Source organism: Schistocerca nitens, chromosome 1 (assembly GCF_023898315.1).
Source record: "Schistocerca nitens isolate TAMUIC-IGC-003100 chromosome 1, iqSchNite1.1, whole genome shotgun sequence".
Classification (NCBI taxonomy): Eukaryota; Metazoa; Arthropoda; class Insecta; order Orthoptera; family Acrididae; genus Schistocerca; species Schistocerca nitens.
Genome location: NC_064614.1, coordinates 623,503,256 through 623,529,006, shown reverse-complemented (window position 1 = coordinate 623,529,006; position 25,751 = coordinate 623,503,256). Strand labels below are relative to the sequence as shown.

Sequence of the window (25,751 nt, the reverse complement as noted above, 5' to 3'; positions counted from 1 at the left end):
ATGGATACATAACCGCCTCACATGTGATAAAACTACTGACATTTCGGTTCAATAGAAGCCTATTCCGTGGTAGCCGTTACGGTCACTGTTTAATACAAACGACGCGCGCAGATACTCAGAAGAACTTCATTGCAATAAACAAATAACATACGGAGATGCACCCACAGGGCCTAAATGAATCGTGAAGTGCAATTAGAAAACCTCACATGTGCGACTGAAGGCAAGTGTTCAAGTACCTTTGCCGTATATGCATACGACCGCGTTCTCACGCGTTCCTTATGGACAGAACTGAGTGAATGTTTATCAAATAGCGATTGAATTAGCTCAGTCTTTCTCAAAACTACAATCACCTTAGTTTGTTTTCACGGAATTGCAAATGAAGCTACTTTTGTTTATACTGACGCGAAGTGATATAATGCGGCTAACCGCTGCGGAGTACCTGCTGTTAAGTGCAGTATTTCCTTTCTAGTTTGCAGTCTCGATACGAGACTTCAGTATTACTGTAGTTCCGCGGCCGGTTCGAGTGCCAGTACAGACCCGACTGACTTTCTCTTATCGGGAAAGCCGAACTTAGCTGGAGCTGCTGCGGCGACCTTTAAGAAGAAATGAAGAGGTAGTGCGAAACGTATCTATAAATTTAAGGACTGTAATAGCAACAAAGAGTCACAACGTTGGCAATAATAATAATTTAAAATCGAAGTGTTCACCAGTACTCACCTTCAACAATGTTTCACTTAGAGCTATGATTATGAACACTGCTCTGCAGACTACGCCTCTGAACGAGGGGAGGTGCTGCCTATCAGTCGTTTGCCTCTGTACTCTGCAAGTCGAGTTTTTACTTTTGCCTTAATGGAGTGTCATTCCGTTTCGGTATTTGCTTACTTGAGTTCCTCTGGATTGCCGGTTCCGTCTGTATACTCGGGAACTGTGTCGGCCGTGTTGTTGCCAGCAGGCAGGTAAGGTCACTGCGAGTGTGTGCCTTTCGCTGGGTGGAATGTTACCGGTCAGTCCGCTAGTTCCTCTATGTAACCAGGACCTCACGCAAGGAGTTGAAAAGTGTTAACATGTAGCTTGTAACGATTAGGATTACTCTTTATCTCAGAGACTTCTTTTCCTGTTAGTTTGTTATCTAAAAAGAATGTCTGAAATTTGGAAGTTGATAAATGATGATGATGAAGTCCCATACTCCGTAACAGAGCATAGCGGAAGATGCGGGAGACCCGCATTGCAGTACTAGGCAAGGTCCTTGTGGAGGTGGTTTGCTATTGCCTTCCTCCGACCGTAATGGGGATGAATGATGATGATGAATACGACACAACACCCAGCCATCTCGACGCAGGTGAAAATCCCTGACCCTGCCGGGTACGAACCTGGGACTCAGTGCTCGGGAAGCGAGAACGCTACCGCGAGACCACGAGCTGCTGTCAGTGATAGATACGACATGTAAAAACAAATACGACTCAACTAAGACTTTTTTTTCGGGCGGGTATGTTCATAACTGCCGCCCTTCAGAATCTGCGCGTGCAGTTGCTAGTGTAACGCACTGAAACAGCCAGACAACGATGTAGTTCCTTTTTAACGAGAGTGTGTGTATTAAACTCTCCTGATCTGCTGTCGAGTCTATTAGGAGTGTGGTGGACGCGTATCTATTCTGAGTGAGTGGAGACACTGAGAATCTCGTAGGTACAAAAGCTAAGTAAATTAAAAGGCTGAGTCGGAGAGGTGGACAACGCTCCAAGTGAAAGAACCAGTCGAAAACGAGAAAACCAAGGTCAAGGTAATTCTACTCAGCCACATACCGCCCAAGTACAGGGCTTATAAAATAAATGATTAACAAGTTTGCCTAACAGTGAGATTTTCGCTTTCAATTTAGGCAGGCGGGATGGAGAGGGAGAGAATCCTGCACTACAACGCACGTGCTGGTTTGCACATCTAAAAACTAAACTCCGCCCGAACAGGCGTCAATAGACCCCAACGGTACTGACCGACGGCTGTGTCATCCTCAACCTGTAGGCGTCACTGGATGCTAATATGGAGGGGCGTGTAGTCAGCACTCCGCTCTCCCGGCCGCACGTCAATTTCCGTGACTGGAGCTGCTACTTCTCAACCAAGTAGCTCCTCAGTTTGCCTTACAAGGGCCGAGTGCACCCCGCTTGCCTCCCATCCGAGAGCTAGCCAAGCCCGACAGCGCTTAATTTTGGTGATCTGACGGGACCGGTGTTACCACTGCGGTAAGGCCGTTGGCTTGCTTTGCAGATCGTGAATATAAATAAAATTACGGGCAGAGCTCTTGTGCGAACACAGCTTGCACGCGGCGGACGAGTGCGACGGCCGGCCGTTGGTGGCCGAGCGGTTCTGGCGCTACAGTCTGGAACCGCGCGACCGCTACGGTCGCAGGTTCGAATCCTGCCTCGGGCATGGATGTGTGTGTGTTGTCCTTAGGTTAGTTAGGTTTAAGTAGTTCTAAGTTCTAGGGGACTTATGACCTCAGCAGTTGAGTCCCATAGTGCTCAGAGCCATTTGAACCATTTGAACGAGTGCGACGGCACAGATGCGCGGCCGGCAGAACAGAACAATGCCTCCCGGAAGAGGAGAGGAGAGAGAGACCGCACACGTGGACTGGCAGCGCGCCGCCACGGCCAGGCACACAGAGCGCAGGCCTCGGGGAGAACTGCTCCTAGAGCGCAAAGCAGACCTCACAGACCGTGTGGAGCAGCTACGTCACACAGTTAACAGAGGCGGTTCGGTCAAAGTGTTGTTCCACACGAATGAACCTCCTGACTGATTGAAACACACAGAAATGGGGAAGTATGTCTACCGTAGACCGACAGTAATGTTTTACAACATTTGTGGTGTACTGATAGCCGAGAGATTGGTTGCAGCACTTTTTTTCTTCTAAATCAGACTGAAAGTCCTTGTAGAGGCATGCAGCCCTTACGAATATAATTACCGGTAAGAATTTAAAAAGGCTGTATGGTTGCTTAAAAACAGTCCCTAGTTTTCTTTGAATTTGTTTATCAACTGTCATGACGCGTTTAGGGTTCAATCCACCATCTGATGACGTATTGTAAACAAGCAAAAGTAACAGATCTTACGTTACAAATCTTACAAAAAATCGAATTTCTTATAAAAGTCAGTTCTAAACCAACAATGTTCGAGAAAAAACGCTTTTTGATACAAAAATACGTACCATTTTAGATACAAATACATGAGACTTTTATGTAGATATCAGATACTGTCATCACTGTATAATATGTAGAATAACAGGTAGCACGCGCATCGACACGCTTACGTCAGCTAGTACGACGGAGCCTTCCTCCCGGCGCACATGGTGTCGCTGGCCGTTGCTTGTATGGTACTGCAACAGTTAAGGTCGAACTGTGCAACTAATGGTACTACCTGTTGTTTTCTACACATTAGTAATGACATCTACATCGAAATCTCATGTATTTGTGTCAAAAATCGCATGTGTTTCTGTATCAAAAAGTGCCTTGTTTTTCAATACTCTTCATTTAGAACTGACTTCTATAAGAAACTTGCGTTTCTGTAAAATTTGTAACCTAACATCTGCTACTTTTGTCTGTTTATAATAACTCGTCAGATGATGCGTTAAACCCGAAAGTTGTCACGACAGTTAATAAACAAATCCAGAGAAACCCAGCGACTGTCTTTAAGCAACCACACAACCTATTCTACTTCTTTTCTTACTGTTTGCGAAGACAAGTCATTAGACGACATGATTACCAGTAGACTAAGAAAACTAGGTCTATTTAGCGAGTTATTGGGAAATATTCGGATCTGACTTGTCGGAAGAACGGTGCAGCTTTTACTTAACCATCTTAAGGAAGCAGGGGAAACTACCATACAAGTTTGACACTCACAAGTAGATACCGCGGCGATCGACCAATGATGTCATTACTAATGTGAAATACGGGTCTTAAGAAGCGACCAATAGATGATTTAATAACAACATGAAAACAAAATAAAAAGAGACACTCTAACGGTAATTGAGGGGTCTGGACGGATAATGTTCTTGTTATTAACGCCTTCAAACGCATTAAAAACTGCAAAATATCAGAACACTGTGGGAAAAGAGCGGTCTTTATCAGGGATGTAAATGCAGCTGTGCAATATGCAATGTATATATAAAAAAGATTCCGTTACATGTTCGTTGGCTTTCTCAACGGTCAACCAACCTGCCACCACCCATTTTTGAAAACATTACTGGACAAAGTTAACAATAAGAGCAATATTTGAAATTAGTTATAAAACTGTGTAGGTCGCAAAGGCACCTTTATTAAAACGTGACCGTATTCGATCATCACATGATCTTCTTCAAATCTTCACCCAATTGATGGACAATGGCTATGGGTGGAACGTTCAGCTGTTCCTGCTCCGTACACAGCCATTGTCCATCGATATGGTTGAAGGTCAGAAGATGATCTAATGATGATGGAAACCGGTCGCGTTTTAATAAATGTACCTTTGCGATCTGGACTGTTTTTTAACTGATTTCAAATTTCAATTTCCAACTTAATCCAGGCCTCAGACTTTGTCAACAAAATCAGCACTTCGTAGTGACACATTGTTTGGCTTTGCCAGCTCACAACCAATTACCTTCCAACTTAGCCTAGAGCTCTGGCTACGCTACAGTTCATTCTGTCATTAGAACCTCATAAAAAGTTTATATGAGACTAGATAAACCATCCAAAACATCGTTTCCTCTAGCGCTTTTCCATCTGCACTAGACCTACAAAGAAACAGAAACAACACAATCTAAGCCACCATCCACTCGAATTATATGACGTATTAGAAACAAAACACACGACAAACATCTACAACTGAAATATACAAACAAAAACATCGCAGACGTCACATAAGAATATTATGAAATCACCCTTCAAACAATACACCGATGGCTCGCATTGTTCGATAGACCTGCGTGTTTGCGCTGTTTTCCTGTGTGCCTCCTTACTTTAATGATTGTTTCAAGCTGCATAAATAAAAGACGATATTGAGCTAGATGCGTCGCTGAATGCTGCCGGATATCATATGAGTTTTTGCATAGTGCTGAACGAAGCACTGAGTTACAAATTTATTTTTATAGAAAACCACAATTTGCCTCGTACAGTCCTCGCTGTTATGACTTCCGGGAAACTGCCGACATTTGTTAATAAGTGCTCATTTAATAGGTTCCACAGGTAGGCGCAGAATCAGTTACGAAAGACGCCTATGAGGCAGAAATGCGCGGCTATGTTTGATCGCTGCGGAGTGGTTTTGCAGATGTGTAATAATAGTGGGCAAGCAGTAGAGGAAAGCGTGGGGACGAGGAGGCGAACGCGCACCTGCGGGCCGGTTTTGTGCGTGTGGAACAAGCGGCGAGCCTCTCCCCTCAGTTCTCTGTTGATTATGCACCTGTCGTGACGGAGCGCCCCCCGGCAGGGAGAGTGGATTCGTGGCGATTGAAGCGTTCCCTGCGGTGCTTACGAGTACGGCCGAGACAGCTCGTGCTGCCGACCTGGACTCGTGCACGGTACGCTGAACTTCTGTGGGTTAGAGGGGGAGATAGTGGGACCGCACATTGAGATTCTCACGTCGACCTTGGTGACAGAACCAGTCTAGGGAACACCTAAGTGAACAACCAGGTGTATATAAATCATTTCTGGTGGTTAGCCATTGACTTATTTTAATACTATGTAGTGGAAGCATCTTTTTGTTTCTTCTTTTACCAATATATCCTTGATTAAAATGCTAAAAATCAAATAAACAGTTTTGATCATGTTTCCTGATTTTTTATTTGTTAGCGACTGGTTTCGGCCCTTTCCTCAGACCGTCTTCAGAATTTTTCACCACCAGCAGCAGCCATAATATCGGTGAAAAGCCTGAAGATGGTCTGAGGAAAGGGCCGAAACGGGTTGCTAACAAATAAAATAATCTGAACGCAATCGAGACTGTTTTTGATTATCATCATTTTATACCGATCGCTGTGCTCCAATCGCAGAATGCTTTCTAAATTTCTTTTATAACCGTGATTGTTGTGGTGCACTGCTCTCTATCATCTCGGACGTTAGACTTCAAACGAGGGTATACTGCCCGTTATCGCTTAGCTTTGACACCAGTGACAACAGCCACAAATCTGCTGGCGCTATATTGTTTTTCAGCATAATGCGTTCGTGAGAAAACACCGTCGACTGAACGCGATGTTGCAAGAAAGGCTTAACTTAGTGACACACAGAAACAGATGTTTCTTCAAAGAAAATCACTGCTACGAAAGTGACTGCTCAATACGTGCCTATATAAATTGCACAAACCAAATACTCTCAGCAAAGTAGGACCACAAACTTAATTGGAAACCAAACTAATCCGACGAAGGCTACTACCTACTGAAGTCACAAATTTGGCACACTGATCAGTGGAACATAGACACATGAGTCTACTTTTGCACGTTTTCCTAAAGCAAGACGTATATATCTTCGTGCAACACCGCATGTAGTGTATAATCTAGATTGTGCTCTTCCCATTGTCAAGAATGATGGATGGTTTCTAATGATTTGTTCGGTCCTCTAGTTATTTTTGTGACTCCTTTGTCACGCTAAAACTTCAGACGATAGTTTTCATACTGTAGCTCAAGCGTTATTACGACCATGAGCTGTATCTCTAAAGATAAAAATTCCTGTATTCACACAGTTGTATTATATTAATCATATGAGCCAGAGGATAAAAAACATGCTGCTCTACTGTATGAACACCTTTCCTTCGACTGAAAGCAGAGGAGACACTGAAAACCACAATTATCATAAAACATCCACCATCCTTCACTCTGGGAAAGCTACAGTCTAGATCGTCCGCTTCATACGGCGTTCCGCGAACGTATGTACGTCTTGCTTTAGGAAGCTGGGTCATATTAGGGTCGTGTGACTGGATTAACATTCCATTGGTCGGTGGGCCATAATTCATGTATTCACTAACATGCGGACCGCGGCTACTCGTCATCATAGATTGCATCGTCGTGTGTGGTATATGCGAGTGACAAAAATGAGAGCTCCAAATGGCCAACCGTTTGGAAAAAACAGCAATTTTGTAGCGGGTCGGCCGTGGCATGAGCTAGTTGGCGCAGGGAAAAGAATACGGAACGGTAACCCGAGAGTCGTGGGGTCAAGCACCTTAGTAGAAACTTTTTATATTCAATTTTTACATTACGTAAACTTAAAATGAACCGAAATGCACAGTTGATTGTATTTATTATTTATTAACATTTTCATCAGAGGCATGAAATGGAAAGGCAAAGGAAAATTTGGAATTGTAAGTAAATTTCGAGGAAGGGATTGTAAGCTGTACACGAGAACTTCATATATACAATTAGATACTCCTATTACTTTACAGCTGATGGTTTACAAGTGCTGGGGTGATATTCATCGTAAAGTCAGGGAATGAGGAATTGTCTCGGCATACTACACACCTTATAAGCGCCGAATTTTTACAATTATATGGCTGTTTAAAGTTTCTATAGGAAAACGCAATCTTGGTTAACTTATCTCATAGCAGTTCAAAAACAAACCGCGTACAATGCATCATTTCGTCCAGTATGGGAGAGGATAGGTGGTGATGTAAATGTAAAGCATTTTGATGCGCCTTCTCTGGATGTGATTTCTCTTTCTCTCTCGATGGATCGATTTTATCTGCACCAGGAACCTGTTATTCGCATGCAGCTGAATAGGGCTGCTCTAAGGTGAAAATGAAATTAACGGATCACGAAGTTCTGCAGGCTTTAATTACAATCCCGTCTAGGAAAGTTATTTGCAGAGTACTCGTCGACGCTGTAAGTACTATTCTTTCTTGGAAATTTATCTGCAATCCCAAATTTCCTTTGCTTTTCCTTTTCACGCCTTCTGTGAAAATAATGATGAATGCAAAATACCCAGCATAATTTCATTTATTTGCAGTGTAAGTATCGTAAAAACAGAAAACAAAAAGAAATAAAAGGTTTCTGCACAGGGGCTCCACCACAAGACCTTCGCATTAGCGTTCTGTATTCCCTACGCTGCGCGAATCCTTGCCTTGTAAATACGCTAACACAAATGGCTCACGCCTCGGCCAAAACGCTACTTTTTTCCAAACGCTTTGCCGTCTGGAGCTGCCACTTCTGTCACTTTCATTTCTGTCCAAGCCCTCCACATATCACACATTCGGACGAAATCGGTGGTGACGAGTAGGCGTGATCCCGATCTAAGTAGACGCCTTCGTTGCATTCACCTGGTTTTTAATGTGTTTGTCATACAGCACTGCCGAGGATAATTGATATGTAGTTTCCTGTAGGCACATTTAATTAATTAAATGGAATCAACAACTCGACTATATACCCGAAAGCGCACCTTTAATCAACCACTCCGAGACGACGTTATATACTATGTCGATGGATTGTTCTCCGGATGCAGTGGGGCTGTTTTGAATGCTATTTTAAACTGGTGTTAATATCGTTTTGCCTAACACCTGTGCGCGGCGCTGCTGGAACACGTTCACGTTCCTTGCTCGTACGCTTTGGCCGCAGTCGTACCTCGCGCAGCGAATAATGGCAGCATTTGATTCGGCCGGCGATTGTCGTGCGCCCTGTTTCCAGCCACTGCTCCACTCAGATAGCATCGCGTTCGCCTTCAGCGAGCGAGGTTGCCGGCCGGGGCTTGCCGGTATCGGTGATCTTTCTCGCCGGTACTGTGCCACGGTGCTAACGGACCGCAAGCCCCGATTCGTTCCAAACGACCAGAATTCCTAGGTGACGCATCTGCTTGGGAAGAATACCGTCTTGGCGGAGTGACAAATGCAAAAGGAAGTAAATATGTCGCCCAGTCAGGCGAACGTGGTCGTCTTGCACGACGATAAGGGTCAAGTTGTTACTGCTGCTATAGTGGCAGGTTATCAAGATTTAGCCGGCCGCGGTGGTCTCGCGGTTCTAGGCGCGCAGTCCGGAACCGTGCGACTGCTACGGTCGCAGGTTCGAATCCTGCCTCGGGCATGGATGTGTGTGATGTCCTTAGGTTACTTAGGTTTAAGTCGTTCTAAGTTCTAGGGGACTGATGACCACAGCAGTTGAGTCCCATAGTGCTCAGAGCCATTTGAACCTTTTTTATCAAGATTTAAGTGGTTTTGCACGTGGTGTTATAGTTGGCACCGAGCGATGGGACACAGCATCTCCGAGGTAGCAATGAAGCGGGGATTTTCCCGTACGACCATTTCAAGAGTGTACCGTGAATATGAGAAATTCCGTAAAATGTTAAAATCTCCGACAGCGCTGCAGCCGAAAAATGATACTCCAAGAACGGGGCCGGCCGAAGTGGCCGAGGGGTTCTAGGCGCTACAGTCTGGACCCACGCGACCGCTACGGTCGCAGGTTCGAATCCTGTCTCGGGCATGGATGTGTGTGATGTCCTTAGGTTAGTTAGGTTTCAGTAGTTCTAAGTTCTAGGGGACTGATGACCTCAGAAGTTAAGTCCCATAGTGCTCAGAGCCATTTGAACCATTTGAACCAACAACGGGGACAACGACGACTGAAGAGAATCGGTTAACGTGACGGAAGTGCAACCCTTCCATAAATTGCTGCAGATTTCAATGATGGGCCATCAACAACTGCCAGCGTACGAACCATTCAACGAAACATCATCGATATAGGCTTTCGGAGCCGAAAGCTCACTCGTGTACCCTTGGTGACTGCACGACACACGGTCCTGGGCCCGTCAGCACCGGTTCAAAATGGTTCAAATGACTCGGAGCACTATGGGACTCAACTGCTGAGGTCATAAGTCCCCTAGAACTTGGAACTACTTAATCCTAACTAACGTAAGGACAACACACACATGCATGCCCGAGGCAGGATTCGAACCTGCGACCGTAGCGGTCGCGCGGTTCCAGACTGTAACGCCAGAACCGCTCGGCCACCAGCGGCCGGCGTCAGCACCGGCATTGGACTGTTGATGACTGGAAACATGTTGCCTGGTAGAACGAGTTTCGTTTGAAATTTCATTGGGCGGATGGACGTGTACGGGTATGGAGACAACTTCATGAATCCATGGACCCTGCATGTCAGCAGGGGACTGTTCAAGCTGGTTGAGGCTCTGTAATGGTGTGGGACGTATGGATTTGGAGTGATATGGGACCCCTGATACGTCTAGATACGACTCTGACATGTGGCACTGATCCTGTCTGATCACTTGCATCCATTCATGTCCATTGTGCATTACGACGGACTTGGGCAATTCCATCAGGACAATGCGACACCCCAAACTCCCAGAATTGCTACAGAGGGGCTCCAGGAACACACTTTTGAGTTTAAAAAATGTTCAAATGTGTGTGAAATCTTATGGGACTTAACTGCTAAGGTTATCAGTCCCGAAGCTTACACACTACTTAAAATAAATTATCCTAAGGACAAACACACACACACACACACACACACACACACACACACACACACACACACACACACATGCCCGAGGGAGGACTCGAACCTCCGCCGGGACGAGCCGCCCAGTCCATGACTGCAGCGCCTCAGACCGCTCGGCTAATTCCGAGCGGCTTTTTGAGTTTAAATACTTCCGCTGACCACCAAACTGCCCAGAAATGAACGTTACTGAGCATATCTGAGATGCCTTGCAATGTGCTATTCAGAAGAGATCTCCACCCCCTAGTACTCTTACGAATTTATGGACAGTCCTGAAGGATTCATGGTGTCAATTCCCTCCAGCAGTACTTAGAAGTTAGTAGAGTCCAGGCCACGTCGCGTTGCGGCACTTTTGCGTGCTCGCGGGGGCTCTACACGGTCTTATGGGACCAAACCGCTGAGGTCATCGATCAGTAAGCCTATACACTACTTAAACTAATTTACGCTAAGGACAACACACACACACACCCATGCTCGAGGGAGGACTCGAACCTCTGACGGGGTGAGCCGCCCGGACCGTGACAAGACGCCTCGGACCGTGCGGCTACCCAGCGCGGCAGTTGAGAACGCTGGGTACAAGTGCTACTGTGATATGAAGAGGCTGATAACAGGAGGTGAGTGTACGGCAGGTCACACAAACCAGTCAGGAGACTGATGGTGAAAAAATAAAAGAATTACTAAAAGGTAGGTGCCTCTGTGTCAGAACGGTAATACTATTTTAAGGCAAGCCGTTCGTGCACATACATGTCTCCAACACTTGAGTGAGAAGGGAAAGTCCTCTCGAAAATCTCTTTGCTTTTTAGACTGCGAAAAACTGTTCAGTGAAACGGATAATCACATCATGAAGCGAGCTAGGAGAAAGATGAAATCGTACATAATCTTCTTATCTTGGCGATATTTTTAATTCACACGCACACTTAACGGATAAAGAGAATGGGACAGAGAAGAGGAGTAACTGAAGATGCGTGGCCAATATGGTAGGATTTTGTCACGAAAATAAAATTCACGAAATCTACATAGAAATCTACCATAAACTGTCAATAAAATTTAATAGAGTTTCATATTTAAAGCAAAAAAAAAATAGAGAAATTGCTTTGGAGATATGAAAAAATACACGACGAATTTAGCAGAAACTGGAAAATGAAGAAACAAGAAAAAATAATAACGCTAGAAATTATAGGATATGAAAGTTAAATTTGAAGACAAAGATTGAGTGATAGCTAAACAAGTACAGACAGTAATTAGTTTTCTTTCTGTTGCGAAAATATCATCATTCCTTCAAAGTAGATTGATGCTACACATCAAATAAAGTTTTGCATCACCCCGGTTCCCAGAACTCCTGAAGATAGACGTTGACTGTGGATATTGTATAGCAGACACAGTCCCTTTGACTGTTCAGAGATGTCACTAAACCCGCCCAAAGATGTAAACAACCATGCATGAGCAGCGCCTATTAGACGGAGGGAGTCCGACAACCGATCAGTTCCACTCCTTCCACCAGGAAGGAGGTACACGGTTCGTGTTGCCTGTAGTTCAACCATGCCTAGACGGTCAATACCGCGGTTCGATCGCGTCGCATTGTTATTTCGTGTCAGGAAGGTTTCTCAACAGAGAGGTGTCCAGGCGTCTCGGAATGAACCAAAGCGATGTTGTTCGGACATGGAGGAGATACAGAGAGACAGGAACTGTGGATGACATGCCTCGCTCGGGCCGCCCAAGGGCTACTACTGCACTGGATGACCGCTAACTCCGGATTATTGCTCGGAGGAAGCCTGACAGCAACGCCACCATGTTGAATAATGCTTTTCGTGTAGTCACAGGAAGTCGTGTTACGGCTCAAACTGTGCGCAATAGGCCGCATGATGCGCAACTCCACTCCCGACGTTCATGGCGAGGTCCATCTTTGCAACCACGACACCATGCAGCGCGGTACAGATTGGCCCAACAGCATTCCGAATGGACCGCTCAGGATTGGCATCACGTTCTCTCTACCTACCGATGAGTTTCGTATATGCTTTCAACCAGACAATCATCGGAGACGTGTTTGGAGGCAACCTGGTCATGCTGAACGCCATAGACACACTGTCCAGCGAGTGCAGCAAGGTGGAGGTTCCCTGATGTTTTGATGTGACACGTGGGGCCGACGTACGCCGCTGGTGGTCATGGAAGGCGCCGTAACGGCTGTAAGATACTTGAATGCCATCCTCCGACCGATAGTGCAACCATATCGGCAGCATATTGGTGAGGCATTCGTCTTCATGGACAACAAATCGCGCCGCCATTGTGCACATATTGTGAATGACTTCCTTCAGGATAACGACATCGCTCGACTAGTGTCCAGCGTGTTCTTCAGACATGAAATCTATCGAACATGCCTGGGAGAGATTGAAAAGGACTGTTTATGGACGTCGTGACCCAGCAACAAGTCTGAGGGATCTAGGCCGAATAGCCGTTGAGGACTGGGACAATCTGGACCAACAGTGCCTTGATGAATTTGTGGATAGTATGCCACTCCAATTTTCTGTACAGGTGCCGGAACTCTCGGAACCGAGATGATGCAAAACGTTTTTGATGTGTGTATAAGCATATGGAATGGCCCCATTGTAATTGGTGGCAACGAGACAGATATTCATGAGCTACCGTATTCTTCCGGTCTAGAAATATCTTATATAACGGAAACAAATGTCATATAATATAATCCGTTGGAATGTAAGACAGTAGTAGTCTCCATAAGTTATTTTCTACGTTTTAGTATCACGACAGTGAACATCCTTTTCACCTCTTGAAGATCAGCAACATGTTCTTGCAGAGCTTTCCAGTACTTTGTTAGAAGCAGAAGATTTATGGACCATGACTTTGGTGTATAATTATTTAGTCTGCTGCCTGGAGCCTGTGTAAGAGGTAAGCAACACAAGTCGGGAGGGGGGCACCAGAGACTCGACAGCTGTAATATTTCTATACAAGACGTAGGCTATCACAATTAGCAGACACCAAGTGATAAGTCGCTTGTCTCAAAATGTTCTCGAACCAGCACTGTCGATTGCACTTGTTTAGCAATGAAGTAAACTAAGCCCCTACTAGTGATTAAATACATCGCAGCGTCCAGAAAGCGAGAGAGGTTTTCCGTGTCAAGGACACATCAACGCAACGTGAACGCGACCTACAATTGTTTGTGCAAAGAGGCCAACATCGTTGGATGATGTTCCGCGAGCAAGGTTTGCGCAGATTGCGCCTTCCCTCGATTCGCTGCAGTAAATTTTGTCAGCACCTGTAAGCTGTTCGGCCTTGGGTAGAAACGCGATGCAAATTGTTCTGAGCGGCTCCACTAGTTTCCGCAGCGGCAAGCACTGCATGGAGGTCATTCGTGTTCTTGCGCTCGTCTCCCCGGTCGCCTCTGCGGTTAATGCCCACGGCCTCGCATGTCGTGTCAAGAAAACTTATGCATATGCGGCTCAACCCACATGAAAAGTTGTCGCTTAAACACGTGTGCTGTAATTCAGCTTTATCCTTGTGGGAGTAGGCCAGCTCTACACCAAGCTCCGGATGATTGAGTATAACGCTTCTTCAATTTAATTTTATTTTATTCATGTTCCCACATGTCTGGGTGATAACCCCGGCTCTCTTTGTTTGAACATCTGCTTTTACATTAATTGCTTTGCCGCGTAGCTCGTGTGTTCATGCCACGAAACCGCTTATTGATTCCTCCTCTGAACTGTATTTGGAGAAAGAACTGGTAGACACTACAAAATGATCGATAATATTTGGATGCCAAGAAAAATTACTTGTGACGCTTTGTTCCATTGAAGTGGGAAAACGCTACCAAGTTTGCTTGTCAATTAATTATCATACAGAGTGAAAATAATTTAAACCGTCTAACTCTGAGCGTTTGCTTGGGACAGCAAACCAAGTATTTTTCTCTACTCTACTGTGAGCATTATTTCATCTGGTCGTATCCACTATTCATGTGTAATGATTGATTTGTTGTTATAATGATTTCTGTTCCATCGGTAGAGGGCATACTTCACTCTTCAGTTGTAATAATTGTTTCACATTCAGATGCACTTGTTTACTAATGGAGCGATACACCGGCAGTGAGTACCCTGGTGTGGTTGGTGCTTACTTCTTAGCGACAGGGTCTTCTACATCCACAGTTCACATGTCTGGAGTGAGTTTAATCTACCTGCCACATTTACACGCGCTCATCGTGTGCGGTTCTGCGTCAACATGTGGGCGCTGCCGTTGGTGACTGTTCCAAATGGTTCAAATGGCTCTGAGCACTATGGGACTTAACATCTGAGGTCATTAGTCCCTTAGAACTTACAACTACTTAAACCTAACTAATTAAGGACATCTCACACATCCATGCCCGAGGCAGGATTCGAACCGCTCCGTCGCGCGGTTTCAGACTGAAGCGCCTAGAACCGCTCGGTCACAGCGGCCGGCGGTGACTCTTTAATTGGGCCGTATCCAATACCTGGGCCATTAAATGGCGTTCATTATTAAAATTTCCTCGTCAGAAGATTGCCAGAATTGCTGGATGACGTGCCACTCGCTACAAGACAGCGTATGTGGTTCCGGTACATTGCAGTCGTCCTGTGCGTCGATTCTTGAACAGACAGTTGCAGAAAAGTGGACTGGCAGAGGTGGTCCTGTACTATGGTTGCTCGATCCCCTGATATGAACCCTCTGGACTTTTTTGTCTGGGGAGAGATGCGTAAACCTGTTTACAAAACCGCTGTTGAATCAGAAGAGAATCAAGTTGCCTGGATAGTAGCAGCAGCAGCAGGAGCAGGAGAAATGAAGGCCAGTCCTGCAGTCTTTGACCGTGTTAAACAGAACATGAACCACCGGTGGAACCTTTTCCTACAAGTTGATTGAGGCATTTTTGAAACTCTACTGTAAGTGAAGTAATTGTGTTAATGTTGTTGTCTCTTGGCAACAAAGAATTAAAAATTGTAGGCAAGATTCGATGTCCTTGTAAAATGACGCCTGACAGAAAAACACATTACAAAAAGTGTTTTCAGTGTCTCGAGCAACTTTCTGGAGTTTGTTGGTTTAATTAATTTTCATCCAGAGAAAACTTATTCTACCGGTTTAAGAAAATCCTTACAGGAAAACATGACATCAGAAAAAAAAGTTTGGATATCCCGTACAACCTCCCAAAGTCTATCGGTTTAAATAATTTTCACCCGTATACAATCTATTGCCGGAGTCTGCGAACGCGAGTGATCGCATGCATATTCACCCACGCTGACCCTAGTCATTGCATGTGAGCATGGCACACTACGAAAATGTGATTGTTGTAAAAAAATAGTGGTCGAATGAATTTCTTGTTGAAACCTAAGCGAGCCAGGGTGCGCATTGGACCTTGGAATAGACTATAACCGCCCGTGGCGTCCGGAGACGGGGACGAAAAGTTGGGTTTCAACTACAAATTCGTCCCATCACGACATAATAAACCGCAATATTTTGATACGTTCGTCATTTTCGGCGGTGAATGTTTACAACTGTTGCAAACATTGCATTGTAGTGAATGATATAGACCAACTACACAAATTTTGAGTCAACTTGCGAAAATAGTGACACGTCGTTAATAACTACGATACCTTCCTCTGCTTACTATTATTATCTATAACTAACTGAACCAGACCACGCTTTGCTGTGGTTAAGTCTAGTTAAATGGACGCGAAACAAAAGAGGAAACACTCGTTCCTAATATGGCTGGAATTGGACATACGTCGTAATCTCCTTTTGCCCCCCGTCTCTGACCATCTCTTTCTACCCCTCTCTTTGACCATCTCCTCCGCCTTCCCCCTCGCTCTTTCCATCAGCTCCTCCTCCCACCACTTCACCTCCTCCCCCTTCCTCTCTCCTTCTGACCTTAAGCCTTGTTTATTATTATTATTATCATCATCATCATCATCATCATCATCATCATTATTGAAGATTCAGATCCTATATCAATAAGTCAATAAGCCACAAATATAACTTTCCTTTTTGTATGAAATAGGTCCGCGAGGAAGATAAAAAAAAAAATTCTTGCGTACACAATTTAAAAATTTATATAACGGGAAAAAAATATATATATGGGAGAAACAATCTAATTGTTTAAAAGCCCCTTTATCGAAGTTGCAACTGGCTGCGACAAAGGAAACAAAACCGCACATTTCTACAGCAGAGCGTTTTATTTCTCACAGTCGGTTTTAACAGTAAACCTATTCACCGTTGTTTAAAAAAATAGTCTGTCCGTCTGATAGTATTGTTAAAATCTGAAGAAGAATTTCAGAGATTTTGGCTAACAACGTTACACACACACACACACACACACACACACACACACACACACACACACACACACACGGGACGTTATGGTAGTAATGTTTTCCCTTTACATATTACATATGTGTTTAGGTATTATCTACATTAAAAAATCCGTCTGAACGTTCAGTAGAGTATCTGCTAAATTTTATGTAAATCTGTTTCGAGATTTTCGGTAACAATGTTTCCTCTTTATGTATTACACTAGCTTAGCGCCCGCTGCTTTGCTCGCATTAACTGTGAGGTCTGCACAGATTTTCGTTTTTTGTTTTTCTTTATCGAATTTTTATGCTGTTGCCAAATTGCAACATCTTCTAAACTTCTCACGCTAATTAAGGCATGATCTTCTCTGAATATACTTCTGACCAAAAAGCAACCAAGCAGCAAGTGCGGCCGGCCGCGGCGGTGGTCTAGCGGTTCTAGGCGCTCAGTACGGAGCTGCGCGACTGCTACGGTCGCAGGTTCGAATCCTGTCTCGGGCATGGATGTGTGTGATGTCCTTAGGTTAGTTAGGTTTAAGTAGTTCTAAGTTCTAGGGGACTGATGACCATAGATGTTAAGTCCCATAGTGCTCAGAGCCATTTGAACCATTTGAACCAGCAAGTGCGTGCGCGTGCAAGCAAGCAAGCACTATCTGTTCGCTGATTATGGTTTCACTTATTAGGAGGTTCTTTACACCCAGTGGTGCCAATGAAAATGTAGTCTGCTTGTCGGACTGATTTAGTCAGTACAGAAGGAGTTAACATACGAAACTATACCATTGTCAGGCCGGCGTTGTACGTGACTGATGTCCTCGTCCCAGAATCAGTTAATAATGTAGCATGCAAGGAAACACATAGCCACCTGAGTTAGTACATCTACATCTACATCCATACTCCGCAAGACACCTGACGGAGTGTGGCGGAGGGTACCCTGAGTACCTCTATCGGTTCTCCCTTCGAAGTAAAGGGAAATGATGATGACTTGGGACAGTGCATTGTGGTTAGTCAACCAGTTGTCAATTATATAATACAGAAGCTTCATTTCAGATCGCCGGCTATCTATCTTCTTCTGTAGGTGACGTGGCTTTAGTCTGTGTTGATAGTCCATCAAATAGGAAGTGTGAAGTTATGGCTCAAATGGCTCTGAGCACTATGGGACTTAACATCTATGGTCATCAGTCCCCTAGAACTTAGAACTACTTAAACCTAACTAACCTAAGGACAGCACACAACACCCAGCCATCACGAGGCAGAGAAAATCCCTGACCCCGCCGGGAATCGACCCCGCCGGGAATCGACCCCGCCGGGAATCGACCCCGCCGGGAATCGACCCCGCCGGGAATCGAACCCGGGACCCCGGGCGTGGGAAGCGAGAACGCTACCGCACGACCACGAGATGCGGCACAAAGGCTACGTCAATTATTGGCTGTGTTGGCTGATTCATGGGTCAAAGGGACGCAAATTTACACAGTCTAAACTTAAGCAGCACCAAGAAAAGCACTGTACCGCACACATCTCAACAGTTGAAGATACAACAGTGTGTTTCGACAGTTCACAACATACATTAGGGCCAACTTGAACACTGGTACGAAGTTTCGTGTGCTTAGACTTTCGTGTCAGTGATGACGGTACGGAGATAAGGGCAAGACAATTGTCCCCAAGCGGAGAAAATCTCCGACTCGGCCAAGAATCGAATACGGCCCCCTCGGTTAGCAATCTTCCGTGCTGACCGTGCAGCTACCGAAGCAGACGAAATAAAATCTTCGATAATGGATTTCTTTCGGACAGCGTTACACTTGGCATTTCGAGAGACGTAGGTGAGCCACACCTGGATCGCAACAATGTTGGATGAACGGTCGATGGTGTATGGTGTGCTAACTTCCAGCCTCAGTGTAAACAGTAATGGGATCTTTAGTGTACTTACTGCGATTTCTTTCGGAGAGTGTGCTGACACTTTTTCGGTCAGGTTGTTGCGTGACTGTTATGCAAACCCTAGACGAAACGATCTGAACCTAATAGGATACACAAAACACGAAGACAGAGATAATATACTTCCAGCACAATGAGCATACGCTCGTGAAGTGGTATAACGTCAGGGGCCGACGCGAGGGGGAGGGAGAGGGACTGAGAGGATAGAGATAGGGAGAAGGAGTCTTGGTTGATTCTAAACAGAATCGTCATGAAGCATAATCTACTCGTACAGTTTTCAATCATTGCGATATCTGTACAAAAACGGAGAAGTAGGTCTACGAGACTGTGCCTTGTCTGTTCAGTAAGATTTACGGATGGACGGTGGTTTCTACGTTCCGACAGGTGCAGAAAACCTGTCGGGCGGGAACAGCGAGGATCTGCCGCCCTTGCGTAATAAAAGTTGCGGCACAGTCGGCACGCCGCGTTCCTGGGGAGGTCGCCGGGGACGGAATGTCGTTCCCGCCGGCCTGCGTCCGCGCCGTGTGTGTCTGCGGCTCCGCAAAGGGACGGCACGGCTAGCGAGACGCGGTCGCGGCCGGCTGAAATTTCATCGCCATCAATCGCCCTCTGTCCGCGGGCGCGTAAGCCGCCGTTTATGCAGGCCGTGCGGTGAAGCTGGAATGAACTGCCGATGTGATGGACGGGCTCTGAAGCTGGGCGTATTTCCCTGAAATTATTTAGAAGCACAGAACACTGTAGCATCAGCTGTGGTGACGCTTAGCGCTTTCAACTGGCGATTTGAGCACATGTAAACAGCTCGTATAAACTCCCATGTTGAGATTCAGCTGCTGGTGGAATCCCCTTCACGCGCTGGAAACGTCGGAGTTCCACATTCATCTACATGTGTGTGATTACTCTGCTTTAAGCACCTAAACGTTTGGGTGTGGACGCATAGAACTACTTTACACTATTTATCGACCATTCGACTCTCGAATAGCACGTGGGAAAAATGAACACCTAAATCTTTCCATGTGAGCACTCATTTCTGTTATTTTACCGCGATGGTCATTTCCCTCTATTTAGGTGGCACCGTACAATATATTTTCGCGTTTGCAGGTTGTAGTTCTCATATCTGTGCATCGTGTGTCATATGTTACTATATTCCACGGAATAATTGTGACGAGTGCTTTAAGTATAATTTTTTAGTTTTTACGAGTATAAAAGAGGGAAGAAAGACTAAAATCTTGTTTCACTACATGGTATACTGTTCTTGAACACAGGCATCTCCCCCCCCCCCCCCCCAACCCGCGCCTCCCCGCCCTCCAAGCTTAACGTTCTATTTGACGGACGAATCACCATCAACAGCGTCCCTTGATGTCATTGCCTGGCAGAACGCCCAAGGCTTTTGCGCACCATCTCTCGTCCAGGAAAGACATCAAAACTCCCACTCTCCTCCAATTGTCGGCCAAATACTGGAAGTGAAAATTTGCTCCAACACTGCAATTCGAAATTGTTTTTTTCCGAATTGAGTGACAGTGCCGCCTCAGAAGCGTGTGTTCGTGACTTTTGCTATCGATATTCCATCGGGAGAGATACAGGTTGGCACCATTTGCCACCCTGTTGGAGGCGCCTGTGATTTTGCATCTGACCTATTCTTCACATACGAATACGCGCATGCAGCCGACGCCACAAATCTGTGGGTGCAGAGGGGTGCTCAGAATGTCTTTATGTTACATATTACGTAGACTACATGTTATCTGTATGTGATTGAAACGTAAGTGTAACTGTCTTGGTAAAATGAAATTAAAGATTACGTTTGACAGTTTAGTGTTAACAGAGACACAACATATAAATCTAGGCCAATATACGAGATAATTGTTCAGAAAACAGGGCTGATTGTTTATCGCCCTGTAAGGCAAAGCGTTAAATTGCTTGGTAAAATATTTTAGATGATAAATTTCACAAGGTATTCTTAATTTTTCGTGCAAGTTTATGTTGAATTAGAAATATATTTGGACAGTTGTAAGAATTAATACCGGAAAAAATACTTTTGAGTACAAATATTTCGCCACATAAATCTGCATGTAGTGAACCCAACAAACAATTAACATGAAAAGTATTCGCGGTATTTCGTGACAGCGTAGTCGAAACAGCAAGAAGCGTCTTAGAAACCTATACGAAATGAATGGGGCACCAGGAAGCTTCTTTCACGTGAATGACAGCCTGCGGAAAAGTCAGGTGTAATCGCAACACCAGCTAACTGTATAAATAAAAATAAGAAACGATCGCTATATTACAACGTTGTCAAAAAGCACCTACATCTTACAAACTTTGTTGTGCATGAGTTACAGTTTCCGCACCAACCTGCAAGTGTCCGATGCACCCGTGTTTTCTCAGTGAGGTCGTATCGGGATGTTTGGATTCCCAGTTCATTTGCTCAGATGAGACCTGGTTCAGCTTACGAACTTGTGAAGCCGTAGAACACGCGTCACAGCTCTTATGAAAATCCTCTTCAGTATGTCGAACAGCCGTTACGAAAAGTTCACATTAGCACTTTTTTCGGGTCTGTTTTATATTGGCCTTCCAGTATGACTGAGATTACAAATGAAATTGGTGACCAAGTATGCTAAACCATTGAAGGATCCTCCGTCTTCCCGAAGAACGCAGCATTTCCAGTCAGATGCAGATCTGTAGAGACATGCCAGGTTGAATTCTTTTGATACAGATGTCGGCAAAATGAGCTGCGTGCAAGTGTGTCCCAACAGATTTTAATCCACTAATCCCGTACATATTCCGCAAACCACCATACGGTGGTTGGTAGAGGGTACTTCTTGTATTACCATTTCCTTCCTTTCCTTTTCAACTTGAGAATGGTGCATGGAACGAACGAGTCGGCAAGATTCGGTATGAGAAAGTGACGAGGTAGAACTCGTACCTCCACCTTCAATTGTCCACATCTTCACTAACACTCACCCCTACGACACTACCTAACCTCCATAAAAGGTGTTGTTCCTTTACCTAACAATGTTCTAGCTTTGTCGGGATGTTCAGTACCGACCGGGAGCCGTGTCATCCCGTTGCCATCTTCCAGACAGCGGAGCCGCTAATACTCACTCAAGTTGCTCCTGTGTTGGCATCACGAAGCTTGTGAGCACACCGGTCCAATTCTCCCACCAAGGAAAAACCCCTCGCAGTACTAGGAATTGAACCCGAGTCCTCCGCATAGCAGTCAGACACACTGATAAGCTAGGTAAGGAAGCGGACTGTTGCTGTATCTGACAGGGGGGAAACCCTTAGGTGTAGATAGTTACTGACGTTAGATTAGGGTTATAGCAACGGCATCTACAGCACATCTCCAACGTAAGCTACAACTGTAGCTTTATCAAGTCAATTAAAGTTCGTCAGTAAGGGTCTTCAGAGCCGAACTGAATCGACACAACCGCGAAGAAGTGGAAACAATCTTAAAATGTGAACTAGTCGTTGGGTCTAGACTTAAAGTATGTTGTCATAATCACGACGGCAGTCATGCGGAAGTAACTCATATCATCCTATTCTCGATTTTTTTCTTTTCTCTGACTTTAGTCATTTTTATGTATTAGTATGAAAATGAGCAACTTATCAATGCTTCCAAGCTAAAGCAACTCTAACATAAATTACACAATTGTCTTTTTCTTTTTTGGGCATGGCTATTTTTTTAGATTAACTAGTTATGGGCTGCGTAATACATTAGTGGAGATGTTGTTATTCAGATTATTACTACAAAGTCAAGCCTCATTGTTTATAAGAATTTTGCTTGCATATAATTTTTGAGTGTGATTTTACTAGTGAACTACGATAATGCATTTCCGTATTGTTAATCGTTCGTCCGTTCATCGCCATGCCTAATCGATCAGCATAGTTTTTGTCGCAAGTAATAATAATAATAATAATAATAATAAGTCCCCGTGGAGGCCCGGGAAAAGAATAGGCCTCCGGTATGTTCTGCCAGTCGTAAAAGGCGACGAAAAGAACAAACCACTAATAGGGCTAACCCCCCTTTTAGTGTGATTAGTTGGTTCAGGACAGAACTAAAGAAGCCTCGGACAAGCGCCGTCATGGTCGGGGACGACGCTTGAACGCTATGCCCGCCCACAATGGTAACGACACTGCTAGCCAACTGGAAAATGATTTAAATCCAAATAGAGGTGTTTTGCAGGATATGCTTCCTGCAACCACCCTAGAAGGAAAACAAAGACAGAGGATGAGATGGTCAGATGAAGTTAATCGACACCTCATGTTCTGTTATTACCAAGCAACAAACCTAGGAACCAACACAACTGGATACAGATCACAAGTATACACAACATTTATTACCAGATACCCAGAATTAAAATTTTTAACAGAACAACGACTAGCTGATCAGATCCGTGTAATAATCAAAAATAACAGGATACCCCAGTCAGAATTAGAAAACATCAAACAAGAAGTACAACAAATACTGGAACAAACTAATGTGCAATCAGAAGAAGAAGAAAATACAGTAATGGACTCAAACATCCCAGAGCAAACAAACAAAGAACAACACGCACCAATTAAACAATCAGAGGAAAACGAAATCTTAAGACAGCCACCAGAACAAGCACAAATAGAACACGAAGTGACACACACGTTAGATATAGAAGAAAAATTTCAGCTGACATATATAGAATACAAAGACACAAATACAGACATAAGACCATTCTTGCATAGACCACCAAATAACCCACAAGTCGAAACAACAATAAAAACTATCAACACAATCATACACAACAAAATAAATGAAAACACAACTATGGAAGAGTTACAACTACTGGTTTATATAGGAGCACTCACTACACTAAATATACACACTAGACAGAGATCAGAACCAACCAACACACAGAAGAAACCCACAAAACCAGCATGGCAACACAGGCTACAGATCAGAATAGAAAAACTGAGAAAAGACATCGGACAGCTAACACAATTTATAAGAAATGAAATCTCGGAAAAAAAACGAAAAAGGTTAGGTAAAATCTCACAACAAGAAGCGACAGAGCAATTAGACGAAAAGAAGCAGAAATTACAAGCATTAGCCAAACGACTCAGAAGATACAAAAAAAGTGAAAATAGAAGGAAACAAAACCAAACATTCAACACAAACCAAAAGAAATTTTACCAGACAATAGATAACACACACATTAAAATAAACAATCCACCAAACATAACAGACATGGAACACTTCTGGAGCAACATATGGTCAAACCCGGTACAACATAACAGGCATGCACGGTGGATACAAACAGAAACAGACACATACAAGATGATACCACAAATGCCTGAAGTGATAATTTTGCAACATGAAGTCACCCAAGCAATTAATTCTACTCACAATTGGAAAGCCCCTGGAAATGATAAAATAGCAAATTTCTGGTTAAAGAAGTTCACCTCAACACATTCACATCTAACTAAATTATTTAACAGTTACATTGCAGACCCATACACATTCCCTGATACACTTACACATGGAATAACTTATCTGAAACCTAAAGATCAAGCAGACACGGCAAACCCAGCTAAATATCGCCCCATAACATGCCTACCAACAATATACAAAATATTAACTTCAATCATTAAACAGAAATTAATGACACATACAACACAGAACAAAATTATAAATGAAGAACAAAAAGGCTGTTGCAAAGGAGCACGAGGATGTAAAGAGCAACTGATAATAGATGCAGAGGTGACATATCAAGCTAAAACTAAACAAAGGTCGCTACACTACGCATACATTGATTACCAAAAAGCTTTTGATAGTGTACCCCACTCATGGTTACTACAGATATTGGAAATATACAAAATAGATCCTAAATTGATACAGTTCCTAAACATAGTAATGAAAAATTGGAAAACCACACTTAATATCCAAACAAATTCAAATAATATCACATCACAGCCAATACAGATTAAGCGTGGAATATACCAAGGAGACTCATTAAGTCCTTTCTGGTTCTGCCTTGCTCTGAACCCACTATCCAACATGCTAAATAATACAAATTATGGATACAATATTACTGGAACATACCCACACAAAATCACACATTTGCTATACATGGATGATCTAAAACTACTGGCAGCAACAAATCAACAACTCAACCAATTACTAAAGATAACAGAAGTATTCAGCAATGATATAAGTATGGCTTTTGGAACAGACAAATGTAAGAAAAATAGCATAGTCAAGGGAAAACACACTAAACAAGAAGATTACATATTGGATAACCACAGCGACTGCATAGAAGCGATGGAAAAAACGGATGCCTATAAATATCTAGGATACAGACAAAAAATAGGAATAGATAATACAAATATTAAAGAAGAACTAAAAGAAAAATATAGACAAAGACTAACAAAAATACTGAAAACAGAATTGACAGCAAGAAACAAGACAAAAGCTATAAATACATATGCCATACCAATATTGACCTACTCATTTGGAGTAGTGAAATGGAGTAACACAGACCTAGAAGCACTCAATACACTTACACGATCACAATGCCACAAATATAGAATACATCACATACATTCAGCAATAGAAAGATTCACATTAAGCAGAAAGGAAGGAGGAAGGGGATATATCGATATAAAAAACCTACATTATGGACAGGTAGACAATTTAAGAAAATTCTTTATAGAACGAACAGAAACTAGCAAAATACACAAAGCAATCACTCATATAAATACATCGGCTACACCACTACAATTTCATAACCACCTCTACAACCCTTTAGATCACATAACATCAACAGAAACGAAGAAAGTAAATTGGAAAAAGAAAACACTTCATGGCAAGCACCCGTATCATCTAACACAGCCACACATCGATCAAGACGCATCCAACACATGGCTAAGAAAAGGAAATATATACAGTGAGACAGAAGGATTCATGATTGCAATACAGGATCAAACAATAAACACCAGGTATTACAGCAAGCATATTATTAAAGATCCCAATACCACAACAGATAAATGCAGACTTTGTAAACAACAAATAGAAACAGTAGATCACATCACAAGCGGATGTACAATACTAGCAAATACAGAATACC

The 25,751-nt window shown here is 43.8% G+C and overlaps 1 protein-coding gene across 3 annotated transcripts in view; it reads left to right on the top strand.

Moving 5' to 3' along the window:
* Positions 1-25,751, top strand: part of LOC126257579 (putative epidermal cell surface receptor) — a 445,086-nt gene that overhangs the window by 1,066 nt on the left and 418,269 nt on the right. The window lies entirely within an intron of this gene.